The sequence below is a fragment of the Aethalodelphis obliquidens genome, unplaced genomic scaffold (assembly GCF_003676395.1).
Source record: "Aethalodelphis obliquidens isolate GAN/ISIS:26980383/991018 unplaced genomic scaffold, ASM367639v1 scaffold47, whole genome shotgun sequence".
Lineage (NCBI taxonomy): Eukaryota > Metazoa > Chordata > Mammalia > Artiodactyla > Delphinidae > Aethalodelphis > Aethalodelphis obliquidens.
Window position 1 is genome coordinate 3668864 of NW_020837991.1, and position 14206 is coordinate 3683069.

Genomic DNA, 14206 nt, shown 5'->3' on the forward strand with positions numbered 1-14206 from the left:
TATTCTGTTGGGTGTTTGCATCTATCTTCATAAAGATTTTCATCTGTTGTTTCTTTTCTTGTAGTGCCTTTGTGTAGTTTTGGTATCAAAGTAATTCTGACTTCATAGAGTGAGTTAGAAAGTGTTTTCCTCTTCTTCAGTTTGTTGGAAGAATTTGTGAATAATTGGTATTGATTCTGTTTTAAACATTTGGTATAATTCACCAGTGAAGCCATCTGGTTCTGGGATTTGCTTTGTTGTGAGGTTTTTCATTACTAATTCAATCTCCTTACCACTTACATGTTATCCTAATTCATGCTGCTGTAACAGAATACCATAGACTGGGTGGCTTAAACAACAAACTTATTTCTCACAGTTCTGGAGGCTGGGAAGTCCAAGATCAGGGTGCCGGCATGCCTGATGACTGGTGAGACCACTCTTCCTGATTTGCAGTGAGTGTCTTCTTGTTGTATCCTCACATGGGGGAGAGCAGAGAGGAAGCAAGCTCTGTCGTGTCTCATCTTATAAGGACACTGATCCCATTCATGAGGATTCCACCTCATGACCTAACTACCTCCCAAAAGCCCCGCCTCCTAATACATTAGAGGTTAGGATTTCAACAGATGAACTTTGGGAGGACACAAATGTCCAGTCCAAAGGACTTACATTTAATGTGATTACTGATAAAGAAGGGTTTACTTCTGTCATTTAGCTATTTGTTTTCTGTGTATCTTCCATGTTTTTTATTCCTCATTTCCTCCATTACTGCCATTTTTGTAGTAAGTTAGTTTTGCAGTGTACCATTTTGATTCCCTTCTTTCTTTTTCTGTATATTTTAAAAGTTATTTTCTTGGGAGTTACCACGGGGGTTACAATTAACATCATAAAATTATGATAATATGCTTTGAATAATAGTTCTAATAGTATACAAACGCTTTGCTCCTGTATATTGCCTCTCCCTCTTTATGTTATTATTGTCACAGATTACATTTTTATACATTATATACCCATTATCATAGATTTATAATTATTTTATGCATGTTTCTTTTAAATCATATATGAAAAGGGAGACATTGGGACTTCCCTGGTGGCGCAGTGGTTAAGAATCTGCCTGCCAGTGCAAGGGACACAGGTTCGATCACTAGTCCAGGAAGATCCCACATGCCGAGGAACAGCTGAGCCTGTGAACCCCAACTACTGAGCCTGCACTCTAGAGCCTGTGAGCCACAACTACTGAGCCCGCTTGCCACAACTACTGAAGCCTGCGTGCCGCAATAAGAGGAGCCACCTCAGGGAGAAGCCCACACACCACGGTGAAGCGTAGCCCCTGCTCACTGCAACTAGAGAAAGTCTGCACGCAGCAACAAAGACCCAACACAGCCACACACACACACACACACACACACACACACACACACACACACACACATACATACACTCACATATATATATATATATATATGTATGTATGTAGAAGAAAAGGGAGATATTATAAATATAAACTAAACCCAAAGTACAGTAATACTGGCTTTTTATTTACCTATGAAGTTACCTTCACTACTGTTTTTTAATATTTTCTTATGTCTTTGAGTTACTGTCTAGTGTTCTTTCATTTCAGTCTGAATAACTCATTTTAGGATTTCTTTTTTTTTTTTTAATATTTATTTATTTATTTGGCTGCACCGCGTCTTTTCATTGCAGCATGTGGGATCTAGTTCCCTCACCAAGGATCAAACCCGGGCCCCCTGCATTGGGATAGTGGAGTCTTAACCACTGGACCACCAGGGAAGTCCCCATTTTAGGATTTCTTATAAGGCATATATACTGGTAATGAGCGTCCTCAGCTTTTGTTTATCTGGAAATGTCTTAATTTCTTCTTCATTCTTGAAAGATAGTTTTGCCAGATATAGAATTTTTAGGTGACAGCTTTTTTATTTCAGTATTTTAAGAATGTCATCCCATTGCCTTTTGATCTTCATGGCTTCAGATGAGAAATCTGCTGTTAACCCTACTGAAGATCCTTTGTACGTGAGGAGTCACTTCTGTCTTGCTGCTTTCAAGATTCTCTCTTTGTCTTTGAGTTTTAGCAATTTGACTATAATGTGTTCCTTGAAAAGATGTGGATCTCTTTAAGTTTACCCTGTTTGGGGTTTGTTGAGCTTCTTGGAGGTGTGTATTCATATATTTCATCAGATTTGGGAAGTTTTGGCCATTATTTCTTCAAGTATTTCTTCTGCCCCTTTCTGTCTTCTCTTTCTGGGATTCCTATAATGTATATGTTGTTCTGCTTGATGGTATCCCACAGGTCCCTTAGACTCCGTTCACTTTTCTTCGTTATTTTTTCCTCATTATTTTTATCCTCAGATTGGTTAATTTCTTAATATCTAATCTTCAAATTCATTGATTCTTTCTTCTACTTGTTCTGATCTACTTTTGAATCCCTCTGGTTTTCATTTCAGTTATTGTACTTTTCAGCTCCAGAATTTCTTTTTCATTGCCCTTTATAGTTTCCATCCCTTTATTGATATTCTCATTTTGTTCAGATGTGACCTTACTAATTTCCTTTAGTTCTTTGTTTATGGTTTCCTTTAGCTGATTAACATTTAAAATAGTCGCTGTAACACCTTTGACTAATAATTCTAGTATCTGGCCTTCCCCAGGGATAGTTTCCTTAGACTCTTTACTTCCTGTGACTGGACCATACTTCTCTATTTCTTTTTATGTTTTGTATTTTTTGTTGAGAAGTGGATGCTCTGGGCATCATGTTGTGGTAACTCTCTGGAAATCTAATACTTCACTCATCAGGGATTGCTGAGTTTTCTTTGTTGATGTCTGGAGCCATCCTTCTGTAGCTTTTCCGTACTATTTTTTGCAAAGTATATATTCTTTGTTGTGTATGTTCACTGAAGTTTCTCTTCTGTTGTCTCTACAGTCAGCCAGTGTACTGACAGAGATTTCCTTAAATGGCTCTCAAAAGAGAGAAAAAAACCTATCTCTTTAAACTCATGTCTGGGAGGCCCATTAGCCCATGGGTTGAAACAATGGCCCACCTCCATGGCTGCTGCTCATTTATCAAATCAGAACCCACAACCCCATCTTTTGGAGGACAAAGTCCTTATGACCCACTCTGGGTCCAGCAAGCCACATCAGGAGTGTGTGTAGGCTGCTGTTTCCATAGCTGCCTGCTCCAGGGCTTAAGACTAAGGAATAACAGCCACCATCTCACTGAAGCCGAAATAGACAAAAGTTTACCAGCCTCTTCCATCCAGCTGTCTCTTGGATGGTGCAAGTATTCTTCTGCTCTACTGGCTGTACCATGTAGTTGCTTCAGACAGTTCCTGGCAATCTGATGGTTGGGTCAGCGGAGGGATAGATTCCTGGAGCTTTCTACTCTGCCATCTTTCCTGATGTCACTACAGTACAGTTTGAAGTTATGTATATACAGTTTGGATTTTGTGTGTTCCCACAAACTTGCTAAACTTGTTTATTTCTTCTGACAGTTTTTTCCTGTATTCCTTAGAATTTTATATATACAAGATCAAGATCCTGTCATATGCAAAGAGAGATAGTTTTCCTTCTTTCTTTCCAGTCTGTACATCTTTTATTCCTTCCTTCCACACCTTTTATTCATTCCTCCCTCCTTCCCTTCCTTCCTTCCTCCCTTCCTCCCTCCCTCCCTCCCTCCCTTCCTTCCCTCTTTCAGTAAATATTGAACATATGTGGTGAGAAAACATCCTTGTCTTGTTCCTGATCTTAGGGGAAAAGCATTTAGTCTTTCACCATTAAGTATGGTGTTAAATATGAGTTTTTCATAGATGCCCTTTACGAGATTAAGTTCCCTTCTATTCCTACTTTGTTGAGTGTTTTTTAATCATGAAACAGTGTTGCATTGTGTCAAATTCTTTTTCCACATCTATTGAGATGATCATGTGGTTTTTGTCCTTTATCCTATTGATGTGTAGTGTATTACATTAATTGATTTTCAGGTATTAAATCAACTTTGTGTTTCTTTGGATATATCCCATTTGGTCATGATGTATAATCCTTTTTATTAATGGACTTGATTTGCTAATTTTTTAAAGGTTTTTAGTATATATTCATTAAAGATATTCTGTGCATTTCTTTTTGTGTGTGATGTCTTTGTCTATTTTTTATTAGAGTTATATAGGCCTCAGAATGAGATGGGAAATATTCCCTGCTGTCCTTTCTTTTGGAAGAATTTGTGAAGGGTTTGTATTAATTCTTCCTTAACGTTTTTTAGAATTCACCAGTGAAGTCACTTGGTCCTGGGATTTTCTTTGTGGGAAGTTTTTTGATTGCTAATTCAATTTGTTTATTTCTTATAGATCTATTTGGATTTTCTGTTTCTTCATGAGTCAGTTTGGTAGTTTGTGTCTTTCTAAGAATTTGTTCATTTCATCTAAGTTATCTAATTTGTTGGCATACAGTTGTTTCTAGTATTCCCCTATGCTTCTTTTTATTCCTGTAATGTCAATAGTAAAGTTCCCTCTTCAATGTCTGGTAGTAGTAATTTGTGACTTCTGTTTTTCCTTGTTAGTCTAGCTAGAGTTTTGTCAATAGTTGTAAAGAACCAACTTTTGGGTTTTGTTGATTTTGTCTGTTGATTTCCTGTTTTCAATTTCATTGATTTCTGTTGTGATTTTTATAACTTCTATGCTTGTTTTAGGTTTAAATAGCCATTCTTTCTCTGGTTCCCTAAAGTGGAAGCTTAGATTTTTTTTAATTTTTTTTTTTTTTTTTTTTTTTTTGCGGTACGCAGACCTCTCACTGTTATGGCCTCTCCCGTTGCGGAGCACAGGCTCTGGACGCGCAGGCTCAGCAGCCATGGCTCACGGGCCCATCCACTCCACAGCATGTGGGATCTTCCCGGACTGGGACACGAACCCGTGTCCCCTGCATCAGCAGGCGGACTCTCAACCACTGCGCCACCAGGGAAGCCTGAAGCTTAGATTATTGATCTTCAATCTTTCTTCATTTTTTAATTTATGTATTTAGAGCCAGAAAGTTACTTCTAAACACTGTTTTCTTAGTTGCAGCATGCAGACTCCCAGTTGCAGCATGTGGGATCTAGTTCCCCAACCAATGAAGATCCTGTGTGCTGCAGCTAAGACCTGGCGCAGCCAAAAAAATATAAATATTATATATATTTTTAATGGTCCACATCAAAACAAACAGACAAAAAACTGCTTTCACTTCATCCTACAAATTTTGAAAATTTGTATTTTCAATTTCATTTAGTTCAAAAAATATTTAATTTCTCTTGAAACTTCTTTGGCCCATGTGTTAATTAGAAGTATGTTGTTTAATTTCCAAATATTTTGGAATTTTCCAGTTATCTTCCTGTTACTGGTTTCTAGTTTAATTTCACTGTGGTCTGAAAACATTCGTCGTATGATTTCTATTCTATTAAATTTGCTAACACATGTTTTATGGCCCAAAATGTGATTTATCTTACTAAATCAACTCTGGCATTAATGGACTCCTCTATCTTGACATTTACTGTAATCATAGTTTTGCATTTCTCTATGATTTTAATAACCAATTATGTCTATCTAAACATTACAGTTCATCTTGCCTGTTTTCTTATTGTCTTTGATATGCCTTTTATTTATTTTTAACAACTTTATTGGAGTATAATCGCTTTGCAGTGTTGTGTTAGTCTCTGCTGTATAACAAAGTGAATCAGCTATATGTACACATATATCCGCATATCCCCTCCCTCTTGTGTCTCCCTCCCACCCTCCCTATCCCACCCCTCTAGGTGGTCACAGAGTACCAAGCTGCTCTCCCCATGCGATACAGCTGCTTCCCACTAGCTATCTATTTTACATTTGGTAGTGTATATATGTCCGTGCTACTCTCTTACTTCGTCCCAGCTTACCCTTCCCCCCGCCCCGTCCTCAAGTCCATTATCTACATCTGCATCTTTATTCCTGTCCTGCCCCTAGGTTATCAGAAACTTTTTTTGTTTTGTTTTAGATTCCTTATATATGTGATAGCATATGGTATTTGTTTTCTCTTTCTGACTTACTTCACTCTATGACAGATTCTAGGTCCATCCACCTCACTACAAATAACTCCATATCTTTTTATGGCTGAGTAATATTCCATTGTTGATATGCCTTTTAAATCTTTAATCAAAGGTGGCCTTCCTGTCCTTTTTTTCTTAGAATTTGTTTGTTAAGGAACTCAGTCCTTTCCCCACAGTCTGATTTTTGCCAACTGTACTTAATAGTATGGTTAAACATGATTCTCTGTCCTCTGGATCCAGAGTCTTGATCTGTTCATTTTTGATTTTTTATTTTGGTAGGACTGTGTGTGATGTTGTATTCTTTCAACAGGAGTTGCTTGCTGCCTAATTTTATAATGTTAGCAGCCAGTAGGAGCATCTTCAGGTTTACTCCTGATTCCTTTTGTTACGATGTTGCTCTTTGGTGTGGCAAGATGTTCTAAACATATCTTGTATATTTCCTGCTTCACAAATTGGTCATTTCTCTAAGAATCTCTGGTTTCAATTACTAGGAAGTGGTGTTTAAACATCACAGTCTAGGCAGTGGGGCATGATTATTGCTATTGGGTATGTAATTCTTTCTAGGACTTTTTAATAGATATACAAATGCATATTTAAGTGTAGTGATTAACTGTAAACTTACGCCGCACCTCCTTTCCATAAACTACTCTTTGGAAGCAAGTCACTAAGTATAGCCCGTGTTCAAGTGATGAAAAATTAAGCTCCACCTCCTTGAAGCCTCTCCCCTCATTATTTTATTTTATTTTTTTATTTATTTATTTTTGGCTGCATTGAGTCTTCATTGCTGAGCGCAGGGTTTCTCTAGTTGTGGTGAGCGGGGGCTACTCTTCATTGCAATACGCAGGCTTCTCACTGCAGTGGCTTCTATTGTTGTGGAGCACGGGCTCTAGGCACACAGGCTTCAGTAGTTGTGGCATGCAGGCTTCAGTAGTTGTGGCTCACGGGCTCTAGAGCACAGGCTCAAGAGCTGTGGCACACGGGCTTAGTTGCTCCGCGGTGTGTGGGATCTTCCTGGGCCAGGGCTCCAACCCGTGTCCCCTGCATTGGCAGGTGGATTCTTAACCACTGTGCCACCAGGGAAGCCCTCCCCTTTTTTTTTTTTTTTTTTTTTTTTTTTTTTTTTTTTTGCGGTACGCGGGCCTCTCACTGGTGTGACCTCTCCCGTTGCAGAGCACAGGCTCCGGACGCACAGGCTCAGCGGCCATGGCTCACGGGCCCAGCCGCTCCACGGCATGTGGGATCCTCCCGGACCGGGGCGCGAACCCGTGTCCCCTGCACCGGCAGGCGGACTCTCAACCACCGCGCCACCAGGGAAGCTCTATTTTTTATTTTTAAAATTTATTTTTTTGGCTATGTGGCATGTGGGATCTTAGCTCCCCAACCAGGGATCGAACCCGCACCCCCTGCATTGGAAGCACGGAGTCTTAACCACTGGACCACCAGGGAAGTCCCTCCCTCAGTTTTTAAATTGTTATACTATACTACAATATCAGAGCACGTCAACAGTAGGGAGCACACTACTCTCCCCTGTAATCTTCAATTAGTATTAGTTCTAGAAATAACTATATATTTAGTGCCTACCACCAGTCCTTATGTCAAAGTCTCCATTTTGTTGTTTAAAACTTGTTCTCCAGTGAGTTCCTCAAGAAGGCCTCAAAGGTACAATATTCCTTCAGTTCTGGTGTATCAGTAATTGTTTGTCAACACCTTTTATAATTGAATGTCAGTTTGACTGACTTTAATAAAATTCTCTTAATAAAATTCTTGATTCACATATAGTTTACCTTTTTGTTTTACAAAGACGAAGTGGAATCTTTACAAAGAAAGTGTGTATAATCTTTTCATTCAAACTAGCATACCAGTGTTTTAAAATGCTCACTTATGGGCTTCCCTGGTGGCGCAGTGGTTGAGAGTCCGCCTGCCAATGCAGGGGACACGGGTTCGTGCCCCGGTCCAGGAAGATCCCACATGCCGCGGAGCGGCTGGGCCCGTGAGCCATGGCCGCTGAGCCTGCGTGTCTGAGCCTGTGCTTCACAACAGTGAGAGGCCCACGTACCGCAAAAAAAAAATAAAATGCTCACTTATAAGTTAACTTCTACCATTTTAATAGCATGTGATTGGTATTTTTATTTTATTTCACTTTATTTACCTTTTTTTTTTTTTTTTTTGGCCTTGAAGCTTGAGGGATCTTAGTTCCCCGACCAGGGTCTGAACCTGCACTCTCAGCAGTGAAAGTGCAGAGTCCTAACCACTGCACCACCAGAGAATTCCTGTGATTGGTATTTTTAAAGCACTCTCAGGGATTTATGGCTATCAGGTTGCTACAATTATTGCATTCAGGGTGTGAATCATCCCTGCTTTTTCTTCTCATTACATTTATCCATATTCTCATAGTTTTCCATGCTATGTAATAAGTTACCACAAATACAAAACAACAGTATTTATTATTTCAGTGTCCATGCTTCAGGAACCCAGCAGAGCATAGCTGCAGCCCTGGGCAGGGTTTCACGAGGCTGCAATCATGGTATCCCCCAGGGCTGGGATAGCATCTGAGTCCTCTTCCAGTCTCACGTGGTTTTTCAGCATAATTTCCTATTGAACACATGATGGCTTGCCTCTGCAAGGCCCAAAGGAGTGCTTTTCTGGCTTCATAGCACCAGAGGCCAGGCAGGCATAGTTACCGCAGCGGACAGCAGAGTCAAAGCAGCAATCTGAATATTTTGACTTGCCGTAGGACTCAGACCTATGGTGTTGGCTAGTTAATCATGGGGTTACTAGACATGAAATAGATAGGAAGCCTACTAGATTCTTCATCTGTATACGCAGAAAAGTTCTAGGTCAAGTGAACAAAAGTCTAGCTCAAATTATAAAACTAGAGAGTCACACCCCCTCAGTTCCCAAACTTGAGCCCGTTGACAGATCCAGAACCTTTTGAATGAAGGAGAGTCTGGGTCCCCTTGAGGAAGGACCCCAGTACACTACCAAAAATGTATACTGTTAATCTTTCTCCCAGCCTTCCCCAAAGGGACCTACAGCCTTTTACCACTTTTACCAGAATATCTATGCACTGGGGAACAGGGAATAACCAGACCTTTCAGGGACACTGGCTGTGACTAGGCATTGATTTCAAGAGACCCAAAAATGTCAGGTGCCCTCCAGTCAGAGTAGGAGCTTATGGGGTTCTGGTCAGAAATGGAGTTTTAGCTCAGGTCCATCTCACAGTGGGCCCAGTAGGTCCCCAAGCCCATCCTGTGGTTATTTCCCCAGTTCCAGAATGCAGAATTGGAATAGGCATACTTAGCAGCTGGCAGAATCCCCACATTGGTTCCCTGACCTTCAGAGTGAGGGCTATTGTAGTGGGAAAGGCCAATGGAAGTCATTAAAACTGCCTCTTCCTAGGAAAATAATCAGTCAAAGCAATACCCCATTCCTGCAGGGACTGCAGAGATTAGCAGCACTACCAAGGACTTGAAAGTTGAAGGGGTTGTGATTCCCATCACATCCCCATTCAGCTCCTATGTGGCCTGTGCAGACTGATGGATCTTGGAGAATGAGAGTGGACTAACATGAACAACGAAGTGGTGACTCCAACTGAAGCTGCTGTGGTGGATGTGGTTGCACGGCTTGAGCAAATTTACACGTCCCCTGGTTCCTGGTATGCAGCTATTGACCTGGCCTTTTCCTCCTCACCTGTCCATAAAGCTCCCAGAGCAGCTTGCTTGCAGCCTTCACTGCCCTACCGGAGGGGTATATCAACTCTCCACGCTACGTTACAGTTTAGTGCACAGGGATCTGGATCACCTTTCCCTTTCACAGGATGTCACATTGGTCCATCACGTTGGTGACCCTATGCTGATGAGACCTTGTAAGCAGGAAGTAGGCACTACTTCAGACTTATTGGTAAGACACGTGTCAGAGGATGAGAAGGAAAGCCAAGTAAAATTCAGGGGCCTCCTACCTCAGTGACATTGCACACAGTTGTGTGCAGCATGTCGAGATAGGCCTTCTGTGTTGAAGGATAAGGCCTCTCCTATAACCGAGAAAGAGGCAATGCCTAGTGAGCCTCTGTATGTCGGAGGCAACGTAGTCCTCATTTGAGGGTGTTACTTCAGCCCATTTGCTGCGTGACCCCAAAGCTGCTGGTTTCGACTGGGGCCCAGAACAAGAGGAGGTTCTACACCAGGTCCAGCTGCTGTGCAAGCTGCTCTGCTATGGGCCCTATGATCCACCACATCCAGTGGTGCTCGAGTGTCGGTGGTGGATAAGGATGCTGTCTGCAGCCTTTGGCAGGCTCCTGTGTGTGAATCGTGTCACGGGCCTTTAGGATTTTGGAGCGAGACCCTGCCATCCTCCATGGATAACTACTCTCCTTTTGAGAAATAGCTCTTGGCCTGCTACTGGGCCTTAGTAGAGACTGTATGCTTGACCGTGGGCCACCAGATTACCGTACGACCTGAGCTACGCATCGTGAACTGAGTGTTATCTGACCCACCGAGCCATAAAGTTGGGTGTGCATGGCAATGCTCCATCGTCACGTGATGGTGGAATATATATGTGATTGAGTCTGGGCAGGTCCTGAGGGCACAGGTCAGTTACATGAAGAAGTGGCCCAAATGCCAATGATCCCCATTCCTCTTACATTGCCTTCTCTCTCCCAGCCTGTACTCTTGGCCTCATGAGGAGTTTCCTACAATCAGTTGACAGAGGAAAAAAGACTCAGGTCTGGTTTACAAATGGTTCTACGTGATATGCAGGCACCGTAGTGGACAGCTGCACACTAGTCCCTTTCTGGGACACACTAGCTGCACACTAGTCCCTTTCTGGGACATCCCTGAAGGACAGTGGTGATGGTAAATCTTCCCAGCGAGCAGAACTTCAGACAGTGCACCTGGCTGTTCACTTTCTTGGCGGGATAAATGGCCAGATGTGATCATATACCCATTCATGGCTGTGGCCAATGCTTTGGTTGGATGGTCAGGGACTTGGAAGGAATATGAATTTCTTTGGTGACAAAGAAACTTGGGGAAGATGTATGTGAATAGACCTCTCTGGATAAGACTATATTTGTGTCCTATGTGAATGTTCACCAAAAGATGACCACAGCAGAGGAGGATTTGAATAATCAAGGGGATAGGATAACCTGTCCTATGGATACCAGTCAGCCTCTCCCCAGCCACCTCTATCATCTCCCAGCGAGCTCATGAACAAAGTGGCCATGGTGGCAGGGATGGAGCTTACACATGGGCTTCCACTCATCGAGGCCAGCCTCGCTCTGCTACCAGCAGCAGGGATCAACACTGAGCCCCCATGTGACACCATCCCCTGGGGTGATCTGCCAGCCACCTGGTGGCAGGTTGAGTACATTGGACTGCTTCCATCATGGGAAGGGCAACATTTTGTTCTTACTGTAATAGACACTCTGGCTATGGATTTGCCTTCCCTACCTGCAATGCTTCTGCCAAAACTACCATCCGTGGACTTACAGAATGCCTTATCCACTGTTATCGTATTCTACACAGCATTGCTTCAGATCGAGGAATGCACTTCACGGCAAAATAAGTGTGGCAGTGGGCCCATGCTCACAGAAGTCACTGGTCTTACCATACCTTCCACTAGCCTGAAGCAGCGGACTTGATAGAATGGTGGAATGGCCTTTTTATCTTTTCTTTTATTATTATTATTTTTTTAATAATAATAAGTATAGTTGTATACTTGATTTAATAATAAGTATAGTTGATTTATAATGTGTTAATTACACTGTACAGCAAAATGATTCAGTTATACATATATATACATCTTTTTTTAATATTCTTTTCCAGTATGGTTTATCATAGGATATTGAATATAGTTCCCTGTGCTATACAATAGGACCCTGTTTTTTATCCATTCTACATATAGAACCTTACACCTGCTAACCCCAACCTCCCACTTTATTCCTCCCCCAAACCCCTCCACCTTGGCAACCACAAATCTGTTCTCTATGTCTGTGATTCTGTTTCTGTTTCATAGATGGGTTCATTTGTGTCATATTTTAGATTCCACATATAAGTGATATCATGTGGTATTTGTCTTTCTCTTTCTGACATTTCGCTTAGTATGATAATCTCTACTTGTATCTGGAATGGCCTTTTGAAGACTCAGTTACAGCACCAGCTAGGTGGCAATACCTTTCAGGGCTGGGTCAAGGTTCTCCAGAAGACTGTATATTCTCTGAATCAGTGTCCAATATATGGTGCTGTTTCTCTGATAGCCAGGACTCACAGGTCTAGGAATCAAGGGGTAGAAATGGTAGTGGTACCACTCACTGTTACCCTTAGTGACCCCCTAACAAAATTTTTGCTTCCAATTCCTGTGACTTTGTTCTGCTGGCTTAGAGGTCTTGCTTCCAACAGGAGGAATGCTTCCACCAGGAGACACAACAACGATTCCACTGAACTGAAAGTGAAGACTGCCACCAGGCCACTTTGCATTCCTCATGCCTCTGAATCAACAGGCAAGGGAGGGAGTTTCTCTGGTGATTGATCTAGATGACCATGGGGAAATTGGACTCCACGATGGAGGTAAAGAAGAGTGTATCTGGAATACAGAAGATACCTTAGGGCATCTCTTAGTATTTCCATGCCCTGTGATTAAGGTCAATGGAAAACCACAGCAGCTCAATCCAGGCAGGACTACTTATGGCCCAGACCCTTCAAGAATGAAGGTTTGAGTCACCCTACCAGGTAAAGAACTATGACCAGCTGAGGTGCTTGCTGAAGGCATAGTGAATACAGAATGGATAGTAGAAGAAGGGAGGTATAAATACCATCTACAGCCACACAACCCCTTACAGAAATGAGGACTCGAATTGTCATGAGTATATCCTCCTTATTATACCAACCTGAATTATACCACCAGCTTTCTTGTTTCTCCAGTTTGCACACAGGAGATTGTGGGAAACTTAGCCTCCATAACCATGTGAGCAAATTGCTGTAATAAATTTCCTCTTATGTATATATATCTATATATCCTATTGGTTCTGTTTCTCTGGAGAACCCTGATACATATGGTTTCCATGATTCGGGAGCTCAGGACGCATAATCAGGAGCCTGATCAGGGTCTGAAAGGCAACAATTATGGTATCATCCAGGGCTGGCATCTCATCTGAGTCCTCTTCCAGGCTCACATGCTTTTTGGCAGAATTCATTCCTGTGGAACTCCTGGTGGCTTGCTTCTTCAAGGCCCAAAGGAGTGTCTTAAGCCTCTCTTAAAGGGCTCCCTGATTAGGTCAGGACACCCAGGATGATCTCCCTTTTAATTAACCTAAAGTTGATTGATTAGGGACCTTAATCACATCAGCAAAATCCCTTCAGTTTTGCCATATGATGAAATCAAATTATGAACGTAAGATCCCATCATATACACAAGTCCCACTCACACTCAAGGCAAGAAGAAGGTCGTTTACGCCAAGGGGAAGGGAACTTGGGGGCCATCCAAGACTTTTACCTAACACAAGTTGTTTTTTTTTTAATTTTTTAAGTGTGTAACAATTGCATTTTGGAAAACATGCTGCTCTCTTTTGTCTTGAGTTTCTAATGTGAACAAGGTCTAGGGTTAAGTCTGAGGACGGATAGAGCAAAGCATGTTTGTACTTTCTGGCTGTTTTATTGCAGACTGTTTACATCAAAAAGAAACGCGGCAATAGACAGCAGCATGTGCTAAGCGGTAAATCAGGTACACAAAATAAAAGTGCTTTCAGGGTTTAGAGAAGGAAATCATCACAGGATAGGAGTGACAGAATGAGGATAGCAATTGAACTAGATCTTGAAATTGAATTGAACAAATATTTATTAAGCCCTGAGTGACTCTATTGGGGCAGAAAGATGAATCAGACAGTCTCTGCCTTCCAGGAACGTATAGTCTGGAGGGAGAGACATCATTGAACCAATGAATGTGGGCAGGTTAAAAAGTTGGTAGATTAGACATAGAATACGTAGGGAAGAAATCCCATAAATCATAAAGGATAAATAGTCTTCAGAAAAAGGAAAAAGCAACAAATGGCAAAGCGGAAGGGCAGGATGCAAGGGGAAGTAATAACGAGAGAGAAAACCACAAATGTGCCAGAGCCCATGGCTCAGGGTCTTGTACGCCCTGCTACATAATTTTCACTTATCCGTAAGAGTCATGGGAATTCTG